At 48.5% G+C, this 24,141-nt stretch overlaps 1 long non-coding RNA gene across 1 annotated transcript; it reads left to right on the plus strand.

The window, feature by feature from the left end:
* Positions 1-517: 517 nt before the first annotated feature.
* Positions 518-24,100, plus strand: LOC109249181 (uncharacterized). Its single transcript, XR_002072470.2, has 5 exons — positions 518-749; positions 3,913-4,064; positions 21,387-21,442; positions 23,634-23,732; positions 23,960-24,100. It is a non-coding gene; the product is annotated as an uncharacterized LOC109249181 (long non-coding RNA).
* The last annotated feature ends 41 nt before the right edge of the window (positions 24,101-24,141 follow it).

The following is a 24,141-nucleotide window of genomic DNA, read 5'->3' on the forward strand; positions in this document are numbered from 1 at the left end:
GGAAGGAGAAAGAGAGGTAAGTCGGGGGACGATGGGCAGGTAGGGGCAGGGCAGGAAACCTGGGATAGCTTGGGCACAGGGGAGATGGCAGGTGTCGGGGCCCCACACCTGACATTCATCTTGCTGGCTCCTTGACTGCTGGTCATTTGCCACTCTACCCTCACCTCTAGATGGCCCTCCAGAATAAATGGCAAGCCGGGATGAACTTCTGGATGGACTTTGTCCATATGAACTCTGAACTAACTGCAGGAAGTTTGATAAGAAACTAGGGAGTGCCAGTGGAGAAGCTATTAGCAGTTTTGGCCAAATGGTGGTGCTAAAAGGCAGGAGATCAGAGCACAGCTTGGCCGTCCTGGGTTAGGCTGGAACAGTCAGTCATCTGCTTGTATGAGGCCACCAGGGGGCAGAGGAAGGTTAGGGCGGCTTCTGCAGGGCCAGCTGGAGTCACCAGTCTACAATGCCCTCAGCTGCCATTCAGTAAAATGGATCATTATAACAATGAAGTGCCAGGAACAAAACAGAATCACTCAAACAGGCACGGACCTTGGAACCAAACGCTCCAAGGATCAGCTCAGGGCGCCTCTCCAAGTTCCTCCCTTAGCCCTCCCCGGCTCTCATCCAACACCTCCTTGCTCTGAGCCTCACCCTCCTACCAGGCTTTTTTCCTTCCCTCCCTGTGTCCTCCCTTCCTTTCCCATATTCACTGAGCACCTTCTGGACATCAGAGCAGTTAACCAGATCCTGGGAAGGTAAGGGAAAGACCCGTGAGAATGAGGTGGGAGGGAGCTACATAAAGGGCCATGTATGTGGATGGAGTAGACACGTCATGTGTGACTGGCAGAGAGGACCATGCTTCCACGTCCTTGCGCTGGAGAGATGGGACTGGTTAGAAGAACCAAGTGAAGCCTAGTGTGGCCGAAGGCTGGTCAACAAGGAGAAGACTGACAAAGATAGGTCTGGAGAGAGTCGGGGGACTGACTGTGCAGTTTGGACATTTTTTTTTTTTTTTTAATTTTTTTTTTTTTCAACGTTTTTTTATTTATTTGTGGGACAGAGAGAGACAGAGCATGAACGGGGGAGGGACAGAGAGAGAGGGAGACACAGAATCGGAAACAGGCTCCAGGCTCCGAGCCATCAGCCCAGAGCCTGACGCGGGGCTCGAACTCACGGACCGTGAGATCGTGACCTGGCTGAAGTCGGACGCTTAACCGACTGCGCCACCCAGGCGCCCCTGGACATTTTGCGAGACCACGGAAGGATTCTAAGTAGGTGACGGACTGATGAGATTGATTTTTAAAGAAGCCCTCATTGGATGGTGTGTGGAGAAAGGCTAAGGTGGCCAAGAGAAGGACTTTCTGCTGGGGAGGGGTTAAGAGTACAGAGGAGGGATGACCACAGCCTGTGCACGGCATGTAGACGAGGGGAGGAGGATAGGTTTGGCTATATTTTGGAAGTAGACCTAGTAATTCCTTAGATGCAGAAGGGGTGGGGTAAGAGAGAACAAGGGGTCAAATATGAGTCCCTGGTTTCTGACATGAGCAAGCAGATAGATGGTGTGTCATTTACTAAGATGAGCAATGATTAAGGAGTTGGTGGGGGGCTAAGGTCAAAAGTTTGTTTTCTGTTTTGAACAGTTTAATCTTTTTAAAAAATGTTTATTTGTCTTTTTTTAAACTATTTATTTATTTATTTATTTATTTATTTATTTATTTATTTATTTTTTTGAGACAGAGAGAGACAGAGTATGAACGGGGGAGGGTCAGAGAGAGGGAGACACAGAATCTGAAACAGGCTCCAGGCTCTGAGCGGTCAGCACAGAGCCTGACGCGGGGCTCGAACTCACTGACCATAAGATCATGACCTGAGCCGAAGTCGGCCGCTTAACCGACTGAGCCACCCAGGCGCCCAAAAATGTTTATGTATCTTTGAGAAAGAGAGAGAGAGAGAGAGCAAGAGAGCCCGAGTGGGGGAGGGGCAGAAAGAGAGGGACAGGGAATCCCAAGCAGGCTTCGCGCTGTCAGCACAGAGCCGGATGCGGGGCTCGAACTCATGAACCATGAGATCATGACCTGAGTGAAAGTGGGATGCTTGAACTGATTGAGCCACCCAGGTACCCCTATTTTGAACAGGTTTAAATCCGAGATGCCAAAAAAGATACATCCCAAAGCGGGCAGCAGGTAAAAAGCTCCGTAGGCTGTTTAGGAGCTGAGAAGAAAGATCTGGGTTGGACACCTAAATGTGGAAGCCTTTGCCATACAGAAGGTGCTATTGAAGCCCTGGGAATGGATGGGATTACTCAAAGAGACAGTGCATGGTAGTAGTTGAAGAGCGTTCAGGGCCCAGCCCTGGGGAATGTTAATATTGATGGATCAGATAAAGGAGGGTGCACCGGAGACAGCGACTGAGGAGCTACACCCGGAGGAAAGCCTGAAGTGAGGTGTCAAGGAGAGGAGGGAAGGAGAGTGTTTCAAGAAGGAGGTAGGGGCGCCTAGGGGGCTCAGTCATTTAAGCGTCCGACTTCGGTTCAGGTTATGACCTCATGGTTTGTGAGTTCCAGCCCTGCGTCGGGTTCTGCGCCGACAGTGCAGGGCCTGCTTGGGATTCTCTCTCCTCTCTCTGCCCCTCCCCAGCCCTCTCTCTCTCTCTCTCTCTCTCTCTCTCTCTCCCAAAATAAAGAAACTTAAAAAAAAAAAAGAGTAAGGAGCATTCAGCTGCTGAGAGCTCAGTGGTCAAGGAACATAGGGAATGTCAAATGTCCACTGATTTTAACAATGTGGAGTCTCTGGGAACCTTGCCTAGTGCTTCCGTGGGGCAGTGGAGCCCAGGCCAGCCTGGTGTGGCCTGAGGAGAGAAGGAGGGGGAGGAGGAGGAGAGCCTATAGAGAGGAATGGAGAGCCAGGGGAGGAGCTGCAGGGGAAGGCGATCTGGGGAGCCTGTTTTAAAGTGGGCAACACTAGAACATGTTCGAATGTTAACGGGAAGGATCTAGCAGAGTGAGAGAGAAAGCTGATGTAGCAGAGAGAAGGTCAGCCGAGGGGTGCGAGTCAGGGGGAGAGAGGGAGGATGGGATCCAGACTTTGCTCATGCTGTTCCCTCTGCCTGTGATGCCTTCCCTGCCTTACCACAGGCTCACCTTGTATGTTCCTTCAAGAACCAGCTTAGATGTCACTGCTTCTGGGACCTTTCTCTAGTCCTACCAGACAACTTTGTCTCCAACCCTGCACAGCATGTTTATAGCTGGAGTATAGCTTTTTTTCTTTTTTTCTTTTTTTTTAAATTTTTTTAAAGCATGAATGGGGGAGGGCTGGCAGAGAGAGAGGGAGACACAGAATCAGAAGCAGGCTCCAGGCTCCGAGCCATCAGCCCAGAGCCCGACGCGGGGCTCGAACTCACAGACTGCGAGATCGTGACCTGAGCCGAAGTCGGACGCTTAACCGACTGAGCCACCCAGGCGCCCCTAGCTTTTTTTCTTTAAGAGAGAGAGAGAGACAGAGAGCAGGAGCAGGGGAGAGGGACAGAGAGAGAGAGAGAGAGAGAGAGAGAGAATATTAAGCTCTGTGCAGAGCTGGATGTGGGGGCTTGATCTCACAACCCTGGGGTCATGACCTGAACCGAAATCAAGATTTGGGTGCTTAACCCACTAAGCCACCCAGACGCCCCTGGATTATAGCTTTTATCATATATTATTGAGCACAGAGATTCCCACAGAAGTGTCTGTACCCAAGCACAGCATCTGACACATATATAGCAGGCCCTTATATGTGATCTTGAATGAACAGTTGGATGGATGAATGGATGAAGTGTCAGCCCCCCGGGACATCCTGATGGTGGGTAAGGGTGCTGGGGGTCACGGTAGGCTGACTGAGAGAACTGGCTATTTCAGCAGCTATTTCTAATTTTTTTCCCCTGCAGGAGCGGAGCCCTGATGGTTCCCAGACTCTCTCACATTAATTGACCCAAGGAATCTAGCTTAGAGGATCTGCCCAATGTAGAAGAAGAAACAGAAGTGGAGAAGGCCCCCCCCCCCCATCAGTCCATCCACACAGCAAGCTGGGAGGTGAGAGGTGAGGGGAGCAGGATGGGGTGGGGGTCAGGGGAGGGGCCTGAATTCCTGTCTCCCAGCACACATGGATCCTCAGGTATTTTCTAATTAACATGAGGAAAAGCAACAGGGGCCCTCTGGAATGTAAACATCAGATAAGACCAGGCCCCCCTCCTCTCTGGAAAGCTTCCATTTTCTTTCTTTTAGCTTCTTTCCCAAGAGCTAGTTCTTTCCCAAGAACATTCTTTCCCAAGAGCTAGTTTCTGCCCCCTCTAGTTCCTGCTGTTCATTTTCTTCCTTGGGGGTAAGGAGTCTACCTCCCAAGTGCTTTCCATGCCCCCTACCTTAGGCTTGGTCTCCATATTTGGGTCTTTTTGTAACCCCAATGGCTTAGCAGTCTCAGGCCGGGTTCTGCCTTCTGAAACTGGAGGGAGACCTCTGATTTTTTTTTTTTAATGTTTATTTATTTTTGAGAGAGAGAGGGGATGGGAGGGGCAGAGAGAGGGGGACAGAGGATCCGAAGCAGGCTCCGTGCTGGCAGCAGCGAGCCCCGTGTGGGGCTCGGCCTCATGAACGGCGAGATCATGACCTGAGCCGAAGTCAGATGCTCAATCAGCTGAGCCACCCAGATGCCCTGGGAGCCCTCTGATTTTAATCAGTATGTGGATATCTCTTGGGTTCGTGCTGTGGGGTTTTGACCCCTGCTGTGGGCTTCTCTGCCCTGTCTCTTCCGGGATGGTGGAGCAGGTGCTGTCACTGGACCGATACAATGTCCATGCAAATAACCAATGCCAGCCCACGTATGGGGCCAGGCACCCCAAGTACCGGAAGAATGATCTCGGCAGGTGGTGCTAAGGAGGAGGAGAGCCTCAGCAGCCAGTCGGTGCCATAGTTACAAGGAAGGCCTCAGGGACGAGGTGTGGTTTGCCTCCTGGAGGGAAGCTTGGGATGTAGGAGACAAGGCTTGGGCCGGAGGCAGCAGGCAGCGTAGGAGACATTGTTTGGGATCAGCTCAGGTGGAGGGGATGGTTTAGAGAAGGAGGAGCTTGGAGAAAGAGTTAAGGAGTGAGGCGGTGGTGGGAGAGAGGGAATGCAGGCTTAAGGAGACTGGATTTTAGACCTTCAACAATGGGAGGCCATTAAAGGTGTTTACTATTGGGGGAGGGATTGGTGATAGGGGGACAGATGCAGATTTAAAGATAATTCTGGAAACAAAGTTCAAACTGTTGTTCAGGGAAGAGAGGCAAGGGCCCCATGCTTTCTTATCTCCCCCACTTCTTCCCCTCAGCTGGGACCCTTGTCTCAGCCAGCCCAGAATTCCCTGGAGCGAAGATCTAGAATCAGTGGAACTGAAGAAGCCTCAGTCTGGGGACTCTCGGACATGGGGTCCACACTTGGCCAGGGGTTCTGTCCACAATAAAGCCGGGGCCTCAAAGCCTTCCCTGCGTCTTGGGTAGCATGGGACAGGATGAACTGTTCTGGGCCTGAGGGCGTGGCATTGTCCAGGGAAGGGTTCAGTTGACCGTGTGCCACTGGGCTCTCTCACCGAGGCCTCAAGAGCAAAGGGGGATGGTTTGGAACAAGCTTGCTGGGTCTCTGGGGACCCCTACAGAGGTGGGCCAGAGTGTCCCCTCTCTCTCCTTGTGATCCCCAGACCCAAGTTTTGCTCCCCCCCACTGCTTTCCCTCCTCTCTCAGGGGTCAGGTCTAGGGAAGAATCCACTGGAATGGAGAGCCACTCTGAGCCTTGGGTCTGGGAGAATGTCCCAGAGACAGGGGGAGGGGGGCAGTGACCTCCCTAGGATTGTTCTTGTAGGGGCATTGGCTGGGCTAATAGCCTGGGAAGCCTGGGCTTCCCTGTCTGGGAATCTGGGACCGTGCTGTTTGGGGCTGCTTTCACAGGAAGGGCTCTCTTTGTCCCAACGTAGGCCACTTGCCTTTCTTCATGTCCTGGTTCCCCCACCCATCTGTTTCTCCTTCAGGTCAGGGCTGGAAGGGTGGGGGATACCAGCTCAGCTCTGAGCTCGGTGCCGGGGTGTTGTCTGCAGGTGCTTCAGTCTTGGGGTGGGGGTGTAATTTGGCCCCGGGATGGCTCTGGAACCAGAGATGCCTCCAGCTCTCTCTCTCTCTCTCTCTTGCATGCTTCCTAATGTCAAGGAGGAAGAGGTATTTTCATATTATTAGGTCAATGTCCCCCCTTCCACAATCCCTAGGTCCTCTCCAAAAATGGCCCCTTTACTTCCGGAAGGGGAGTTTTCCATGGATCAAGGCAAATGACTCTCCAAGCCCTGACTTATGGTGTTCCCATCACCACTCCCTGCCCCCCTTCCTCTTTCCACCTACATTGCACTCATCCTTAGCTATCAGCAAGATGCCCACCACCTCCAGGAAACCCCTCTCCCCCAGTTCCTCCCCCTGGCTGCCTCCTTTTCTGTAGTCCTGGGTGTGCCTCTACTCTCCAGTAACGAAGCAGGGCAGACTCTGCTGGACCTTGGTCCCCTGTGGTTTCCTGAGCATGGCTTTGTCTGCTTTGTCTGGCCACACTTTACATTCATCAAGAGCAATGGCTTCATCCCCTCCTGGGTGGGTGGGTGGGGATGGGGTAGGAGAGAGGATGGGGTGAGGGGTCAGAGGGAGGAAAGAAGTATGGTGTGTGTGTGTGTGTGTGTGTGTGTGTGTGTGTGTGACAGAGAGAGAGAGACAGAGACAGAGACAGAGAGGCAGAGAAAGACAAAGAGAGCAGGGGCAGGAATGCCCAAATGGAGAGGCTGTGAGGACACAGACTGTCCCCTGAACCCTTGCCAGCCCTTGCCACAGCTAAGCCCCTACCAGTTATATTCTGCTCTTTGATGTATAATTTACATTTTGTATATTATGTGCATAGATAGATTCCCCTCCCTTAAAGTGCAATGTGCATCATATCCGGGCACCCCAGGGGATGTTGCTTCTCTCCACCCAGGGTCCTAGACCCCCAGTCACAAGGACTGGGACTTGAGTTCCTCCCCCACTATCTTCAGACCTGCCGCAGCCATGGAATTAGACGGACCTGTTTGGTAAGCTGGCCAAGGCTCTGCCAACATGGGGCCTCTTTAAAAAAAAAAAAAAAAATTTAACATTTATTTATTTTTTTTTTTTTGAGAGATAGAGCAGGAGCAGAAGAGGGGCAGAGAGAGAGAGAGGGAGACACAGAATCCAAAGAAGGCTCCGGGCTCTGAGCTGTCAGCACAGAGCACGACACGGAGCTTGAACTCACGAACTATGAACTGATGACCTGAGCTGAAGTCGGACGTTTAACCGACTGAGCCACCCAGGGGCCCCAACATGGGGCCTCTTTTGAGGTTCAGCTTACAGCACCCCAGCCCCTCTGGGTGGGCATGGCCATCTGCTCTGACTCTGCCCAAGGCCCAAACCCAGGCCCTCTGGCTGGGATGAGGATGAGGTGACCAGCCTTCCAGACCTCCTTTCTGCAGGAGACAGCCTGGGGAAAGTACCTCATTTGAGTGGAAATTGGCCTCCCGTGGCTTCCACATTTGGGTCTGGTTGTACCCCTGGGGGTTGTAAAGACTTGGTCCAATTTTACTTCAGGTATTTGGCATCACAGAAAGTGAAAAGGAACTCAGAGGAGATAGAAGGCTAAATGTAGGGGGAAACTGGGCCCAGGAAGGAAAGAACTATGGGAAAGTTGTCCAGTGTATCAGCCTGACCTGATCGGGTCTCCTGCCACTGCCCAGGACATGTTTCTTACCTTTCCCACTTCCTTTTCGGACTCTACTCTCGTCCGAAATCCGATTTTAATCTGCTCAGTCCAATCTTGCTTTTACTTGTACGTGCACATTCTTTCTCTCCTTGAGTTCACCCTGTAAATTACACATTGTCTTGCCCAGAGGGGCCTAGCAGGTCAAGAAATACTGGATGAAAGAACAATCAAAGTAGCTGATACCCACTGAGTTCCTTAAGTGTGCTGCATGCTTCTGTTCCTTTCACCCCCACCCAGGGCACCGAGGTGGGTTCATTCAAATGAGGAAGAAACCCAGGTGAGGATAGGAGTTTGTCTCAAACTCTGGTGGCCGGAAGGGGGAAGCCATGGCTCCGGGTCTCATGGCTCCCAGTACGCCTCTGGGCTGCTGCGTGTTGTTAAAGCATCAAAACACTGCACTGGTGTCCCTGCTGGTAAATTGTCACTGCCTGAGCTGTTGAAGTGCCCCCTGCCCTGGCTTGTCTTCCTGGGATTCCTCCCCACCATCAGCTCTAAGGAGCAGGCACCCAGGCTCAAAATCGTTTCAGTAGGAGCTTAAGCCTGGGCTTAGGCTGCAAGTACACAATCCCTTAACCTAAGCCCTGGGTCCAGATGACTCTTTTTCTGACTTTCAGAGTTTAGAAAGGAAATGTAGTGCGTATAATGTATAATGAAATGTATAATGTATAACGAAAACCACAGTGGGCTTTGAGGTGGCCCCTGGAATTATGGAATCAGACACTGAACATTTATTTCTGCAGTGAAATCCAGGAATAGTCACACTAAATTGGATATATAAAAACTCGGGGTGCCTGGGTGGCTCAGACGGTTAAGTATCTGGCTTTGGCTCAGGTCATGATCTATGGTTTGTGGGTTTGAGCCCCACATCAGGCTCTGTGCTGATGGCTCTGAGCCTGGAGCCTGCGTCGGATTCTGTGTTTCCCTCTCTTTCTGCCCCTCCCCTGCTCATGCTCTGTCTCTCTCTTTCTCAAAAAATAAATAAGCATTAAAAAAAAAAAAAAAAAACTAAACTAAATAGCTCCATGTCAGGTTTAACATGTAAGTGAATTACAGAGAACTTTTGGTCTTCAGATCTTCTAGAATTTGGAATTGTTGGGATAGGAGTTGAATAGCCAGATTCTGTCTTTTAAGGATGATTGTGTTATATGGTGGGAGCTTGGATAAGCCAGAGACCTTGCTGAGAAGGGCTGGGTGGGGTGACCGAGGCCTGGAAGTGGTGGCACATGAGAGAGCTCCAGGGAACCCTGGGAAGGCTCTGATTAGACCGGGGCTGCGACCGTCCAGCCCGCCTCAGCCCTGCCAACAGAGGAATCTGATAGCTTTGAGGAGCGAAGTGTGGCTGGGCCTGGTGCCAGTCAGGGCTCAAGGCAGTGCCAAGATGGGCAGCAGGCCTTTGAGACCCCAGCTGGGCAGAGCAACGTTCTGCAGGCAGGGTGTTACTTCCTTATTCAGGCCTGGAGCCTTGGGGCAGCCGGAGGGTTGCAATCCTGGAGAGTGGCTGCAGGGACAAGACCCTTTTGTTCCGAGCTTTTGGCTCAGCTCCGTTCCCTGTGTGCCTCTGCTGCTCCTGCCATCTCAAGGTTATCTCCCTGGTAATGTAGTGCCTGAGGCCTGGCACTTGCCCACCTGTGCTCCCTTGCTACGGCTACGGCCAAGAGCAGACTCAGATTTTCTGGGACCCTATGAACACGTGTTTATGGAGTCGCTATTATGTGCGAGGCTGATAGTTGGGCCTCGGGGGCTATGTTCTCATTCTCTCATCTGGAATGCACACCTCTCCCACTGCACAAACCCTAGCCTCCCTCGAATTCCGCCTCCGCCGTGACTCATGATCACCATCCTTCCTCTGAACGCCTGTAGCGTTTACTGCCCCACCGTTCCTTTGCTCTGAATTCATCTCCCGAGCTTTCCTGCATCCTCGTCTTTGGTTTGGTTACTTGAATTTTTATTTGAACGCTCTGTGTTCTGAATCATTTAGCGCTAAGACCAAGGGTCTCCACCTGGGTCCTGGCTATCCCCAAAGTAGGCAACCTGCCCCTCCTTCCTTAAACATGTGTGGAATGCAGGCGTGACCCCAGGGGGGGACTGTAACGCCCTTCAAAAGAGAGGTGGAAAAAGGTGACTTGGGCCCATAAACATTTGCACTAAGCATTCCTAAATGACAGCAAGATTTATAGTTTTAGCACCCCCCCCCCCCCATTACAGAGGCTGTCCAAGTGACCAAGGGAGACTGTGTAACTTCTGGACCTGGGGCATGTTTAAAAAAATGGTAGCGACTACCTCACACTAAGCGTAGGGTTCATTCCACGTGCTTTGATATCCATTCAATAGCTTTTGTGGCATATAGGATTTTCCTCTGGTGACAATGACAGGCCTGCTGGAGAGTCCTTGGGGTTTCTTAAAGTTGTGGGGTTTGTGGAGTGGGGCCACAGAATAAGGAAGGTCAGCCATCCCCCCACCACGTTCTATCTCTTGGTACAGAGAGGAACCACAAAGGGAGAAAGATGATTATTGACCACTTAAAATATCCCTTCCGTACACTCTCCTGATGTCTCCTTCCCTGGGGTGTCCTGCTTGCAGAGTTCCATCCTGGTAGCTTGTTTGTTCATTTTTGTTGTTGTTGTTGTTGTTGTTGTTGCTGTTGTTCATTCATTCCAAGGCTAACGAGAGCTGATCACTAAGTTCAGAAATTTTGCTTGCCAGAATGAATCTCCTAGTAGCATGAAATTGACCACCACCGGAGTATTTACACTATGGAGATTGGAAAATTCTATAGGTCTGGGCTGGGCTACATTTTTCTTTGGTGTCTCCTCTTCCTCCCCCCCCCCCCCCCCATTTATTGGTGACTTAGCCTATGTTAGAACCATGCTAAGTCCTAGGAGTATAACAGTGAACAAAACAGCCTTGTCTTTGCCCATGGGGAGCTTACAGTCTAGAATGGCACTGGTGCAATATGGCAGCCATTAGCCACTAGACTCTACTGTGGTGAGTTAAATTGAAATTAATTGAAATTGAATATAATAAAAAAATCATTTCTTTGGTCACACTGGCCATATTTCAGGGGCTCAATAGCCAAATGTACTTAGTGGCTACCATGTTAGACAACACAGATATTTCCATTACTGCAGAAAGTTCTATTGGATGTTGTCTAGAAGCAGAAGGAGGAAGAGGAATGGGTGAGGTCAATGGGTCATATACCCAGACCCAGGCTAGACCTTCAAAATGACAGAACTAAGTCCTCTAGATGGAGTGTGTGTGTGTGTGTGTGTGTGTGTGTGTGTGTGTGTGTGACATGTTTCAAGAAACAGTATAACAGTATTCATTCTTACCTTACCACACAGTATGCTCTGATCTAGTTTATTCTGTTCATTTTATTAAAACTACATTTATGCGGGGTACCTGGGTGGCTCAGTCAGTTAAGTGTCCAACTTTGGCTCAGGTCGTGATCTCACTGTCCGTAAGTTCAAGCCCCACGTCCGGCTCTATGCTGACAGCTCAGACCCCGGAGCCTGCTTCAGATTCTGTGTCTCCCTCTCTCTCTGCCCCTCCCCTGGTCGTGCTCTGCCTCTCTCTCTCAAAAATAAACAAACATTAAAAAATTAAAAAAAAATTTGTGCTGCTTAGTCAACTCTTGTGCTCAGACCCTGCAGTTTGAAAAACACTGCTTTGATGTCAGTGGGGGTGGGGCAGGGTGATGGGGGCAGAGCAGTGCAGAGTTGATGCAGGTGGAGAAGGCATCCTGGAAGAGGCCCCTGCGGTGTAGGGAAGTAGAGGGAAAGGGACAGCGTATGTCTGGCAAAGGTGACTACCTTGGGTGGGGGGCCATGAGCCCCAAGGGGCTAGAATGCACTCCTCAAACTTGGGTGGCTTCAAAGCTTCTGCCTTCCTGTCCCCTTTTGGCCTTGGCTCCCCAGCCTTTTCATCGGGCCTTGAGTGTAAATCATCAGCTCTAGCAGTGGACACAAAGCAGGACTCAAACACAGGCGTGTGTGGGAAGGGCCTGGGGGGAAGCTCAGTAGCGTAAATGCATGGCTTCAGATCTCCTGAGTGGGTGCGTGATGGAGAAAGTTCAGCCAATGTGGCAGAGGCCCGCTCAACCCTGCTGCCTGAGGAAGGGGTGGGGGACAACTCTGTGGGCTTTGGGCCCAGGGCAGGATAATGCCTTCGAATCCCCAGTTTACCCTAAATCCCTCTTGCTGCAGCACCAGACACTTCATCGTGTTCTGATCAGGGCCTTTGGTAGCGACAGACTCCCAAGACCCAAGGATCGCTGAAAAACCTCCTGGAGATGTTCCTAAGCCGAGGATTGCTTCCTCAGCTCATGCCTGGGGCAGGTGGGGCCGAGGCCAGCAGCGGGGCTCATCCTTACACAGTGCTCTGGACTCCCCCTACCCAGGTTAGGATAATAGTAATCACTCACACATGAACCCTTATGGAAGAGGGAGCTCTGGGTAGCTCTAGCCGGCAAGGCTGAGTCTGGAAGGTTAGGGGGCAGATTTCAGCCTAGTAGAAGGAGTGATAATGTTCTAACAACTAGAGTACCCAAGGGGGCTGTGCTGGTTTAAAATCTCTGTACAGAAAAATTTGGGAAGGCCAGAAAGAGGATTTCTACTTGGAGAGGCCAAATTTGAACCATTCATTGATTTATTCAGCACATATTTATTGACCACCTATTATGTGCATGGTGCTAGGTGCTGGGGTTACAACTGAAGATGAAGCAGACAGAAATCCCTAATCTCCTGGAGGGAATTATGGGTGGAAGGTGGGGGGAGTGGGAAGACAAGCAGAGGGTGACCTGGAAGGCCTATTATAATGTGAGGATTGTAGTATGTATGGAACTGTATAGAACTTTATGACTCACCTCTACCTGCATTATTCCGGGTGATCTTCATAGCCATTCTTCAGATAGGGCAGGCCAGGCCAGTGTCTCACATCTAATAAATGTGGGCTCGAGAAAGGCATGTCTTGGGGTGCCTGGCTGCCTCAGTCGGTAGAGCATACGACTCTTGATCTCAGGGTGGCGAGTTCAAGCCCCACATTGGGCAGAGAACTCACACACACACACACACACACACACACACACGAATGTCTTTATTTCACTCGTGAAGAAACTGAGGCCCAGAGAGTGGCTGACTTGAGGTCACAGAAGTAGTGACAGGCCTGGGACTGGATTCAGATTTTAGACCTTCCCAGCTTTCCTCACTCAGATGGGTGATCCAGACCAGGTGAGGTCAGAACATCCCTCTCCCTACTTCCCTTCATCAAGGAGAGCTGAGGCTTTCCCCAGGGTTGGGAGAGGGGAAAGGCACCTGGGCCAGGGTGAGGGGACTGGCTGGGTGGGTGGCTGGGGCTGCCCAGCACCCTTACCATTCTTGGTGACCAATGCATAGTACCCTCCAGAGGTTATGTGGCAGGCCTTCCAGAGAGGAAAGGGGCAACGGCAGTTATGGAACCTGGGAAGAGGACCCCTGAATTCTGGTGCTCAACTACTTATAATAACATCAAGCCTCATATAGCACTTGTTGTGGGTTTGACAGGGCCCTAAAACCTTGTATATTTTCATTCATTTAATCCTCTCAGCAACTCCAAGGAGCATTGCACTATTTTAGCCTTATTTTAGGACAAAGGAAACTAAGCCTGGACAGGTAAGGAACCTGCCCACAGTCACTCGGCTAGTGAGTGGTTCACCAGAGATTTGAACCCAGGCAGTCTAGCCCAAGGTCTGCCTCTCACGAGCTCAGGCCTCGGCCACTCTCAGATGGGGAGCCTATTTTCCTTCCCATTCCCACAGCGGGCTTCTGGTCACCCCCTCGCTCTTGGCACCTGCCGCGCCCTTCTCCTCTGGCCATTTCCGAGGCCTCCTCCACGGCCGCATTCCTCGGTGGGCAGGTCCGAGGGGCGGAAACGAACTGGAAGAACACGAAGAGGCTTTGTGTTGGGGTGGGATTCCCCTTAAAGCCACAGCCAAGGTTGGAAGGGTGGGGTGCGGAGAGGAACCGAGGGAAGGCGCCAGAGCCCGGGACAGTGGGGAGCGCGCGGCGAGGTGGGCTCCGCTAGAGCCGGGACAGGCGGAAAGCAGAACCCTGGATCTCAAAAATTCTGCTTTAGAACTGGCTCTGGAGCTGGGGGGTGTTGTCCCGGGCTCTGAGCCGCCAGCCGTCTCGCCTCATTTCCCAGCAAGCGGCGTGGGGAAGCCGCGATCCTGCCCGCGCTCTTGTTGCTTTTCGCTGCGTCCCCACACCCTCGGGAAGCGGCCGACGGTGGACCCAGGAGGGCGCTGCGGACCCCGTCCCCTGTCCCCCGCCCTCCGCGCGCCCCCAGGGTGCCGGCGGGTGGCACCTGGGTGTCCCCAGCTGCGAGGGGGCAGCTCTGGCCGCGCTTCGCGTGGCCCCCGCTCGGGCTGGGTCTGGTACCCAGGGCAGGGCTGCCGTGCCTCCCACCGCCTCTAGCTGGAGGGGTCTCCTGGTTTCCGTTTGTCCTGAGACTCCTGGTAAAACCCCGGGCGAGTCCCGGGGCACCTGAGACCTCTCTCCATTCTCCTAAAATAAGAGGGAGCTCTTTCCTATCATAACCTTCAGAAGGAAAAATCTCGGTGTGGGCGTGCACACGCGCGCACATGTTTAGGGTTAAGAATTGCACATTAACTTTTTTTATTTTTTGAGAAAATAAATGCGTAACATTTTATGTGCCAGGTTTTAAAAAATTAAGACTTTTGAGATAATTGTAGATGCACATGGAGTTGTAAGAAATACTCCAGAGAGATCCCATATACCCTTTGCCCAGTTTTCCCCATTTATATCATCTTGCAAAACTACAGTATTACATCACAGACAAGATAATGACATTGATAAGAAGAAAGATACAAAACAGGTCCATCACCACAGGATCCCTGGTGTTTTCCTTGTATGGCCACACTCACTTCCCTATGGCCCCATCTCCTCCTTAATCAGCACCCCCCACCCCAACCACTAAGCTGTTCTCCATTTCTAGAATATTGTCATTCCAAGAATGTTCTATACATGGAATCACACAGTATGCAATCTTTTGGGACTGGCTTTTCTCAATTAGCATAATTCCCTGGAGAGTCATCCTGGCTATGGCCTGTATCAAGAGTTCATTCCTTTTTATTGTTGAGAAGTATTCTACCGCATGGATGTGCCCCCTGTTTAACCATTCATTTGCTTGTTGAAGGACATCTGGATTGTTTCTAGTTTTTAGCTATTAAGAATAGAGTTGCTTTTCCTGCACAGGTTCTTGTGTGAGCATAAGTTTTTATTTCTCTAGGACAAATGCCCCAGAGTGCAATTGCTGGGTTATATGTTTCGATTTTTAAGAAACAGCTAAACTGTTTTCAGAGTGACTGGGCCATTTTGCATTCCCATCAACGATGTATGAGTGATCCAGTTTTTCCAGGTCCGCTCCAACATTTGGTGTTGTCTATTGTTTACTTTGGTCATTTTGATAGGTGTATAGTGATATCTGACTGTGATTCCAATTTGCATTTCCCTCACAGCTAATGATGTGGAGGATTTTTTCATGAGCTTATTTTCCACCTGTGTATCCTCTTCAGGAAAAGTCTTCTCATATCTTTTGCCCATTTTCTTTCTTTTTTTTTTTTTTTACCATTGAGCTTTGAGAATCCTTTATATGTTCTAGATATTAGTCATCATAGATGTGTGGTATTCAAATATTTTCTCCTAGTCTGTTGCTTACCTTTTCATCCTATGAACACCTTCTTTCACAGAACAAATATTTTTAATTTTGATTAAGTACAGCTTTTCCGTCTTTATGGATTTGTGGTTGATGTCCCCAAGTCTAAGAACTCTGCCTAGCCCTAGATTCCAGATTTCTCTGTTTTTATTCTTTGTTTTTTCTTAAGTGTTTTCTCTTAAAGTTTTAGAGTCTTATGGTTTACTCTTAAGTTTGTCATCAGCATTGAGTTAATTTTTATATAAGGTGTGAGACTTGGGTCAAGATCGTTGCTGTGGTATTTGTTTGTTTGTTTGTTTGTTTATTTATTTTTGTCTCGGGATGTCCAGTTGTTCTGACACCACTCTTGTGTCAGAAAAGGCTGTTTTCTCCATTGAATTGCTTTTGTGCTTCAGGATATGGTCGATCTTGGTGTAAGCTCAGTGGGCACTTGAAAACAAATGTGTATTCTGCTCTGCTGGTGGAATGTTTTATAAATGTCAATCAGATCCTACTGATTGATGGTGTTTTTGACTTCCTCTATATCTTTGCTGATTTGCTTTTTTCCTATTTATTTATTTACTTATTTATTTAAATTTGCATCCAAGTTAGCATACAGAGCAACAATGAATTCAGGAGTAGATTCCTTAATGCCCCTTGCCCATTTAGCCCATCCCCCCACCCACAAACCCCTCCAGAACCCTCAGTTTGTTCTCTGTCCCCCTCCTTGTTTTTATATTATTTATGCTTCCCTTCCCTTATGTTCATCTGTTTTGTATCTTAAATTCCTTATATGAGTGAAGTCATATGATATTTGTCTTTCTCTGACTAATATTGCTTAGCATAATACCCTCTAGTTCTATGCACGTTGTTGCAAATGGCAAGATTTCATTCTTTTTGATTGCCGAGTAATACTCCATTGTGTGTGGTATTTATACCAGTTCATGTAATTATTGTTATATTAGGACTGAGGTCTACTGTTTTATTTTTTTTCTCTATTTGCTCTCTTTTTCATTTTTTTCCTGCTTTCCTGTGGATTGCTCAAACCGTTTTCGAATTCCATTTTGATTAGTGATGGTGTTTTTTGAGTGTATCTTTTTGTATAGATTTGTAAATGGTTAAAAGTTTTTCTGGTAGTCACATTTATTTATTTAGTAAGCTGTACTCCCCATGTGGGTCTGGAACTTATGACCCTGACATCAAGAGTTGCACCCTGTACCGACTAAGCCAGCCACCAGTAGTCCCGTGTATAATAAAACAATAAGAGATGACTTTACCAGACTGCCCACTCAATTTAAAACTAGAACCCCATGATCAGGTAATTACTGCCAAACAATCCTGTGCGTCAGACCATTCTGATTATTGCTTTGACCCTGTGGCCTTTTAAGGTAACCAAACCCACTTTGCTTCCCTTCTGGTGGTCAGCTGTTGAGTGTGTAGATTGTCCACGATAAATCATTCCGACATTCCTTTCGCAGTAAATCTTTAGATTCCTTCCTCTGAATTATGCAATAGGATTTCTTATAGCTCAGCTTCACTTATTATATGCTACTTCTGAGATAGGTTTTAGCCAAACAACTAAGGAAAGCAATAAAATCATTCCTGGGTGCTGGAGCCAGCACACTGAGTTTGGATTCCCTGAGTCCATATAAATAAACCCACATAAATAAATTCAGCCCAGTCTAAAATTGTGTCTTCCTTTCTGGTTAAGCATCCTTAGAATCCAACTACATACAAATGCCCCCAGTTTGTGTCTATATAAACTGGCAAAATCGTTGCAATTCTTTTGTCTTGTGAGTCTTCCCTAGGGTCAGATTTTGTACTCTTTCCCCCTGGTTTTGTGTCTGAGTCATTTCTTATACGTTAACTATCTCAGGTGAAGCCCTTACAGAATGTCCAAGCAAGACAGGGCCAGCCTCATTAGACAAAGAAGGAGGGGCTATCTCTGCCAGTCAGGGAGATTTAGCATGGTCTGGGCATGCAGCATCTTCAAATATGTCCCAAAGCTCCTTTTCCCATTCTTAGGATTCCTCCTCAATGTCTTGGCTTTCATAGAACACCTGGCTGTGATTTCAACTTCTTTTTTTAAAAATTATTCTTATTTTTGTTTTATTTTAGTAAAAGAGAGAGCCCAAGCAGGGGCGAGAGACAGAGGGAGAGAAAGAATCTTAAGCAGGCTCCACACTCAGTGCACGGCTCTACCCCCACGACCCTGGGATCATGACCTGAGCTGAAATCAAGAGTTGGACGCTCAACTGACTGAGCCATCCAGGCATCCTATGATTTCAACCGCTGATGCAGTGTCAGGCTTCAGCCGCATCAGGCCTGTGGCTGCAGGAGTTGAAAGATTCGTGTAGGAAGTCTTAGAAGCAGCCTGGTCCTCTTGAGCCAAGAATGTAAAACTTGGCGCTTCCAATTTCCATTCTCTGATCCCAGCAGTGTGGCCAAAGCAGCCAGACCACCCCAGAGAGCCCTTGATTTCTCTTTTCCCACCATCCTCGTCTATCTTAACAGCTGTGTAGTCTGCCAAAGACTCACTACCTCCAAAAGGCCAAGGCATTCCAGGTAGCCCCAAGTGGTAAGGTACGGTTTTTCCATGACGTGTGGTTACTGAGACCTCACTGCCTTCAAACCCAGTCAAATACAGCCACTATGGAAAACGGTATGGAGGAGCCTCAAGAAATTAAAAATAAAACCACCGTATGACCTGGCAATTCTGCTTTTGGGAATACAGCCAAAGGAAATGAAAACACTAACTCAAAGACCTACCTGCAACCCCACGTTCATAGCAGCATTCTTTCCAATAGCCAAGATGTGGAAATAACCTGTGTCCATCGGTGGATGGAGAGTTAAAGAAGTTGTGGCACACGTATGCGGTGGAATATAACCCAGCCATAAAAATCGAGGAAATCCTACCATGTGCGACCACGTGGAGGGAACTTGAAGGCATTGTGCTAATTGAAATAAGTCAGATGGAGAGAGACAAATACTTTGTGATCCATTTATAAACTGAAAACCAAAGCCACGCTCATTGAAAAAGAGATCGGGCTTGTGGTTGAAGTCAGAGAAAGAAAGAGAAGAAGATACACAGCTGACTTTGAAGATAGCAGAAGGGGCTACAAGCCAAGGAGTGCAGGTGGCCTCTAGAAGGTGGAAAAGACAAGGAAATCAATTTCCCCTAGAGCTTCTGGAAGGCACACAGCCCTGCTGACACCTTGGTTTTAGGACTCGGGGCTCAAACTCACAAACTGCGAGATCATGACCTGAGCTGAAGTCAGACGCTCAACCAACTGAGCCACCCGGGTGCCCCCTGGAGCTTACATTTTAGCAAATGGAGACGGACAACGAAGGATAAATGTAATAAGTAAATTATATTGTATATTAGAAGAGGTAAATATTCTGACCTCGCAAACTGTCATTCTTGGTGACAAACTGCAAGATAACAAATGTGTGTTAAGCTACTAAGTTTATGATTATTTGTTACAGCAATAACAGGAAACAAATACACCTTCTAACTCCTGATTCCCTGATGCTCTACTTTTTTCCCATAATGTTTACCTCTTCTAATATGCAATATAATTTACTTATTACATTTATCTTTTGTTGTCTGTCTCCATTTGCTAAAATATAAGCTCCAGGGGCGCCTGGGTGGCTCAGTTGGTTGAGTGTCTGACATCAGCTCAGGTCATGATCTCACGGTTTGTGAGTTTGGGCCCCCGAGTTGGGCTGACAGTGCAGAGCCTGCTTGGGATTCTCTCTCTCTCTCTCTCTCTCTCTGCTCCCCTCCCCCACTGGTACTCTTCCTCTCTCAAAGTAAATAAATAAACTATAAAAATGTAATGAAATAAAATGTAAGCTCCACAAGAATAAGGATTATTAGTCTGTATCTTCACACTCAACCCTCAGCTCCTAGAATAGTTCTTGGCACACCCCAGGGGCTCAGTCAATGTTTGTGGAATGACTGATTGAATCGATGGGGTGGGTCAGAAACAACAAAAATGGGCGTACAGTTTTCTTCCCCGGAAAGCTGTGGGTTCCTGTATCATTATAAAAGATCACAAAGAAAAGTTTTTTGGTGTGTGTATTAGTAATATACGATTCAAAAGGTACAAAGGTACACGATGGAAAGTAAACCTCCCTCCCACCTTTGTTTCTTCCTATTTCTTAAAAAAAAATTTTTTTTTTAATGTTTTCATTTATTTCTGGAGGAGAGAGAGAGAGACAGAGCATGAGCGGGGGAAGAGCAGAGAGAGAGGGAGACACAGAATCTGAAGCAGGCTCCAGGCTCCGACCGACAGCACAGAGTCTGAGGTGGGCTTGAACCCACAAACTGCGAGATCATGACCTGAGCTGAAGTCGGACGCTCAACCTGAGCCACCCAGGCACCCTTGTTTCTTCCTATTTCAATTTCTCTCCTCAGAGGCAATCATTAATTTAAGTTTCTTGTGTATCCTTCCAGAGATCTTTGCATATACAAGGATAGACACCGATGAGTACATATACATTTTATCTATCTATAGTTGTTTTTGTCTTTGAAAAACCCCACAAAGTGGATATGTGATCCACGTAGTTCTTCACCTTCCAGTACCATTTATTAATTTAGTATCCAGGCTGGATTATGCATAGACAGAGGAAGGATGAAATGAAAACAGACGGCTGCATAATATAACCTTGGAATTGCTAATATTCCCCTTTTGGCCACAAAGTGGGCTGCCCCTCAAGAGGTCATCTTCCCCAGTGGGAGATGAGGAGGATTGCCCCAGGGGCCTTGGGCTTTTCCAGGAGTGTGCAGTGTAAAACACACACATCCGCGACCTGCGTCAGGAGGGAAGGCCATGGTGTTGACCCTAGGCACAGCTTGAATGGGAGTCTCCACTTTGCCTGCCGCTTGGAATCACCAAATTCATATTTTAACACTTGCCGGGAGGCCTGGGTCCTCACCCCAGAGCAACCAAATCACAATCTTTACAGATGGGACCTGGGCGTTGGTATTGTTCGTAAAATGCCTCTGGTGACTGGAATTGCAGCCAGGGCTGGAGAAACCCTGGGCTAAGTTAGAATACACGGAAGAGAGAGCGTGGGACTGGGGATCTGGATAGGTGGTTTCCTGCCTTAAGCCTCTAGCTCTGTGGCCTCGGACAAGTCACATGATCTCTGGGAACCTCAGTGCCTACTTTTCTGAGCTAAAGCCAGTAATACCCTCTGCCTCGCATAGCTCACAGGATTGTAATAGGGATCAAATGCATTAGCGCCCTGGGAACTGGGAGACATTGTCTGATGGGGAGGGATAGTCATATCAGGTGCATCGTCTTGGGTTACCCGGGTCAGCTTGACTCTGCCGCAAGCACTGCTCAGACTCTGCCAGGGGCTTTCTGCTTCCCCTTCAGGCACGTCCGCATCCCACGTTTGCTTGCAGTCCCACATCTGGCGGCCGGGGCCATCAGTCTCTCCCTTTTAGGGGCCCAAGGAAGGCCGGATTCCTCGTGTCTAAATTACACTGAGGGCCAGCCAGGGCTGTGCAACCCTTTGCGGGTGTGTGTGTGTGGGGGGGGTGGGGGCTCATCATCAGATCTGGGGCTTCCGTGTGGCCTGAGAGAGCACATTCAGTATTACACTTACATATCTAGAAAATGGTAGGGCAGATGGGGCAAGAAAACCACTCTGATTGCTTTCCTAAAACAGATCTCAGAAAGTAAAACTCCCTGCCCCAGGGCTTTGTCTCTTGTAGACTCCTGTAAACGCTGGGGAGGAGGATATAGACAAAGCAGGGCTTGGAGAGAAGATGGGGAGAGGAGAGGTGGGACGGGATTTTTAGGGTTATTCTGGGGAGGTAGGCTTAGGAAGGGTGAGAAACCCCTCAGCGGGGTGCCTTGGTTTCAGCTAGGATGTTTTCCTCCAGGTAGCAGCACCAAGGAACCCAGAGAAAGCAAGTGTCCCAGCTCACAGAAGCTCCAGGTAACGTCTTGTGTAACTCAGGAAGCTGGCCCTTGCTCTGTTCACTTTGCAGCTTCTCAGGGCGCTGCAGTGATAAAGACTTCCGCCCTGTCCCTCTGGGGAGCTCCCCCCCCCCCCCCCCCGACACACCTCACCCCCCCACACCCATGCCAGCTAGCCTGGAGGGCTGCCTGTCCTGGCTTTTGTCTCCCTGAGCCTCCCGCAGACAAAGGGTCTCGAACAGTGCTGTCTTTAGCTTTTTTCCACCAAGGACCCCATAGTTTTAGAGGTTGCAGAGTAAACATGCTGTATTTTAGGTAGAGTACATGCTGTATTTTAAGTTTATTTCTTTATTTTGAGAGGAGAGAGTGGGGGGTGGAGGGCAGAGGGAGAGAGAAAATCCCAAGCAGGCTCATTACTTTCAGCAGAGCCCCCATGCAGGCCTTGAACCCAGAGCCTAGTGCGGAGCGTGAACCCAGGAGACGTGAGTTCATGACCTGAGCTGAAGCCAGATGCTTAACCAACTGAGCCATCCTGGTGCCCCCTCGGCCTTTCTTTTTTTTTTTTTTCTTAATGTTTATTTCGAAAGAGACAGAGACAGCTTGAGCAGGGGAAGGATAGAGAGAGAGAAGGATAGAGAGAAAGAGAATCCCAAGCAGGCTCCACGCTGCCAGCTGCAGAGCTCGATGTTTGAACCCACAAACTGTGAGATCATGACCTGAGCCAAAACCAAGAGTCAGACGCTCACCCGACTGAGCCACCCAGGCACCCCATTCGTTTTTCATTTTGATTGAAGATCTTCAGGCATACCCCTTTCACTTTCCTGACTCTCCCCACTGTGATCTTCCTTGCCTGCTCAACCCAGGCCCAGGTCACTTATTACCTTCTATATGTTCATGCTATGTTATGTTTCTGGTTTATTATTGGTCTTTTGTCTCTAGGATATAGAGTTCCATGAGGATAGTAATTTTGTCTTTTTCACTCATTGATGTATCTCTAGTACCTGGAGGAGTAGCTGGTATATAGTAGATATTCAGCAAGTATTTCTTGAAAGAATGGATAAAAACGCACGTTTTTTTTCTTAGATTTTATTTTTTAAAGTAATCCCTACACCCAACATGGGGCTTGAACTCACAACCCCTAGATCAAGAGTTACATACTCTACAGACTGAGCCAGCCAGGCCCTCCAAAACTGCACATAACTTTTGACCATTAGGCTGTTAGCGCTCTAGCATGGGGCCTGGCATAAAGTAGGCACTTCCTAAATATTCGTTAATGTATACCATTTCGAGCCCAGCATACCATTTCGAGAAATTTGTCCTATAGATCTGCTCACACATTAGTACATATTAGTTACAGATATTAATAGCATATTAGCTAACATTAATTGCAACCTTTTTTTTTAACGTTTATTTTTGGGAGAGAGAGAGAGAGAGAGAGAGAGACAGACAGAGACAGAGTGTGAGCGGGGGAAGGGCAGAGAGGGAGGGAGACACAGAACCGGAATCAGGCTCCAGGCTCTGAGTTGTCAGCACAGAGCCCAATGCGGGGCTCAAACTCACAAGCTGTGAGATCATGACCTCAGCCAAAGTCAGGTGCTTAAGAGACTGAGCCACCCAGGTGCCCCTAATCGCAACTTTTTGTAAAAACCGAACTACTGGCAATCAAGATGTCCATCATGAAAAGACCTGGGTTAGGTACATTTGTACTCTACACACCATAGTACCAGGCAGCTCTTAAGAATAGGGTGTACAATGTACAGATTAAATAGAATAGTCCTTTGCTACCAAATCTAAGTTTTTTTGTTGCTGAGACCTGAAAGAAAATCATTCTGGGGATCCTTCTAAAAAAAATTATCCCAATGGCATTCCTATACAGATACAATAAGTTTTATGTAACATGTCATATTTTGTACGACGTCGCTCAAAGTAGACGGAGGACTAATTACTAAGCAACAGGTCAAGAAAGACCTAGATATCGTCTATCAAATTGGTTTCTTGACCATGACTGGACATTATACAGATCATGCTTCTGATTCTTGGAAGCATTTGGAGCATGGTAATTACTCTTTGTTGCAGATTAAGAGAAGATTTATGTGATATAGACATTCAGATGCATGATGGGGAGGAAAAAAATCATCAAAATGGTTATCAAAACAGGAGAGGTGATAGAGTGCAAAGTTACTGCAATTCCATGCTTTTTCCCTCAATAGCGGATCATCAATTTCCTTTCGGAGAATGGAATATGCATGTGGATTCCATATGAAGGTAGAAGAGATTCCAAATTCCCTCAACCGGGCATAAAAAGCAAGGTAGGTCTACACATACTGCTTTAGAAAGGTGTCTAAGACACACTGAGATGAAGAAGGCAGAGTTTGGGAGTCCAGGCTGCAGAATAGTACGGTCCCACATACATAAAATAAAAGGAAACACATTCGTATATGTCCAGTTTAAGGGACTATTTTACAAGTGGTTGCCTCTGGAGTGGGGTAGGAAGTATTTCATTTGATTTCCTTCTTCCCTTTTGGATTCTGCGCAGGTTGCTTGTATACCTTTTTCAGTTTGAAAAGACAAATTCTCATCGACCATTCCCTCCTCATTCGGAGAAGGTGTGTCCTCAGAAGAGCCCACCCCCCCCATATGAACCCCCTGTGGTCAGCAGTGACTTCTGCCTGGTCAGAGATAGGACTACTGGGTCAGGGTGTTGGCACGTGTCCTGAA

The sequence above is a fragment of the Panthera pardus genome, unplaced genomic scaffold (genome assembly GCF_024362965.1).
Source record: "Panthera pardus isolate Hobbes unplaced genomic scaffold, ASM2436296v1 HiC_scaffold_6, whole genome shotgun sequence".
NCBI lineage: Eukaryota > Metazoa > Chordata > Mammalia > Carnivora > Felidae > Panthera > Panthera pardus.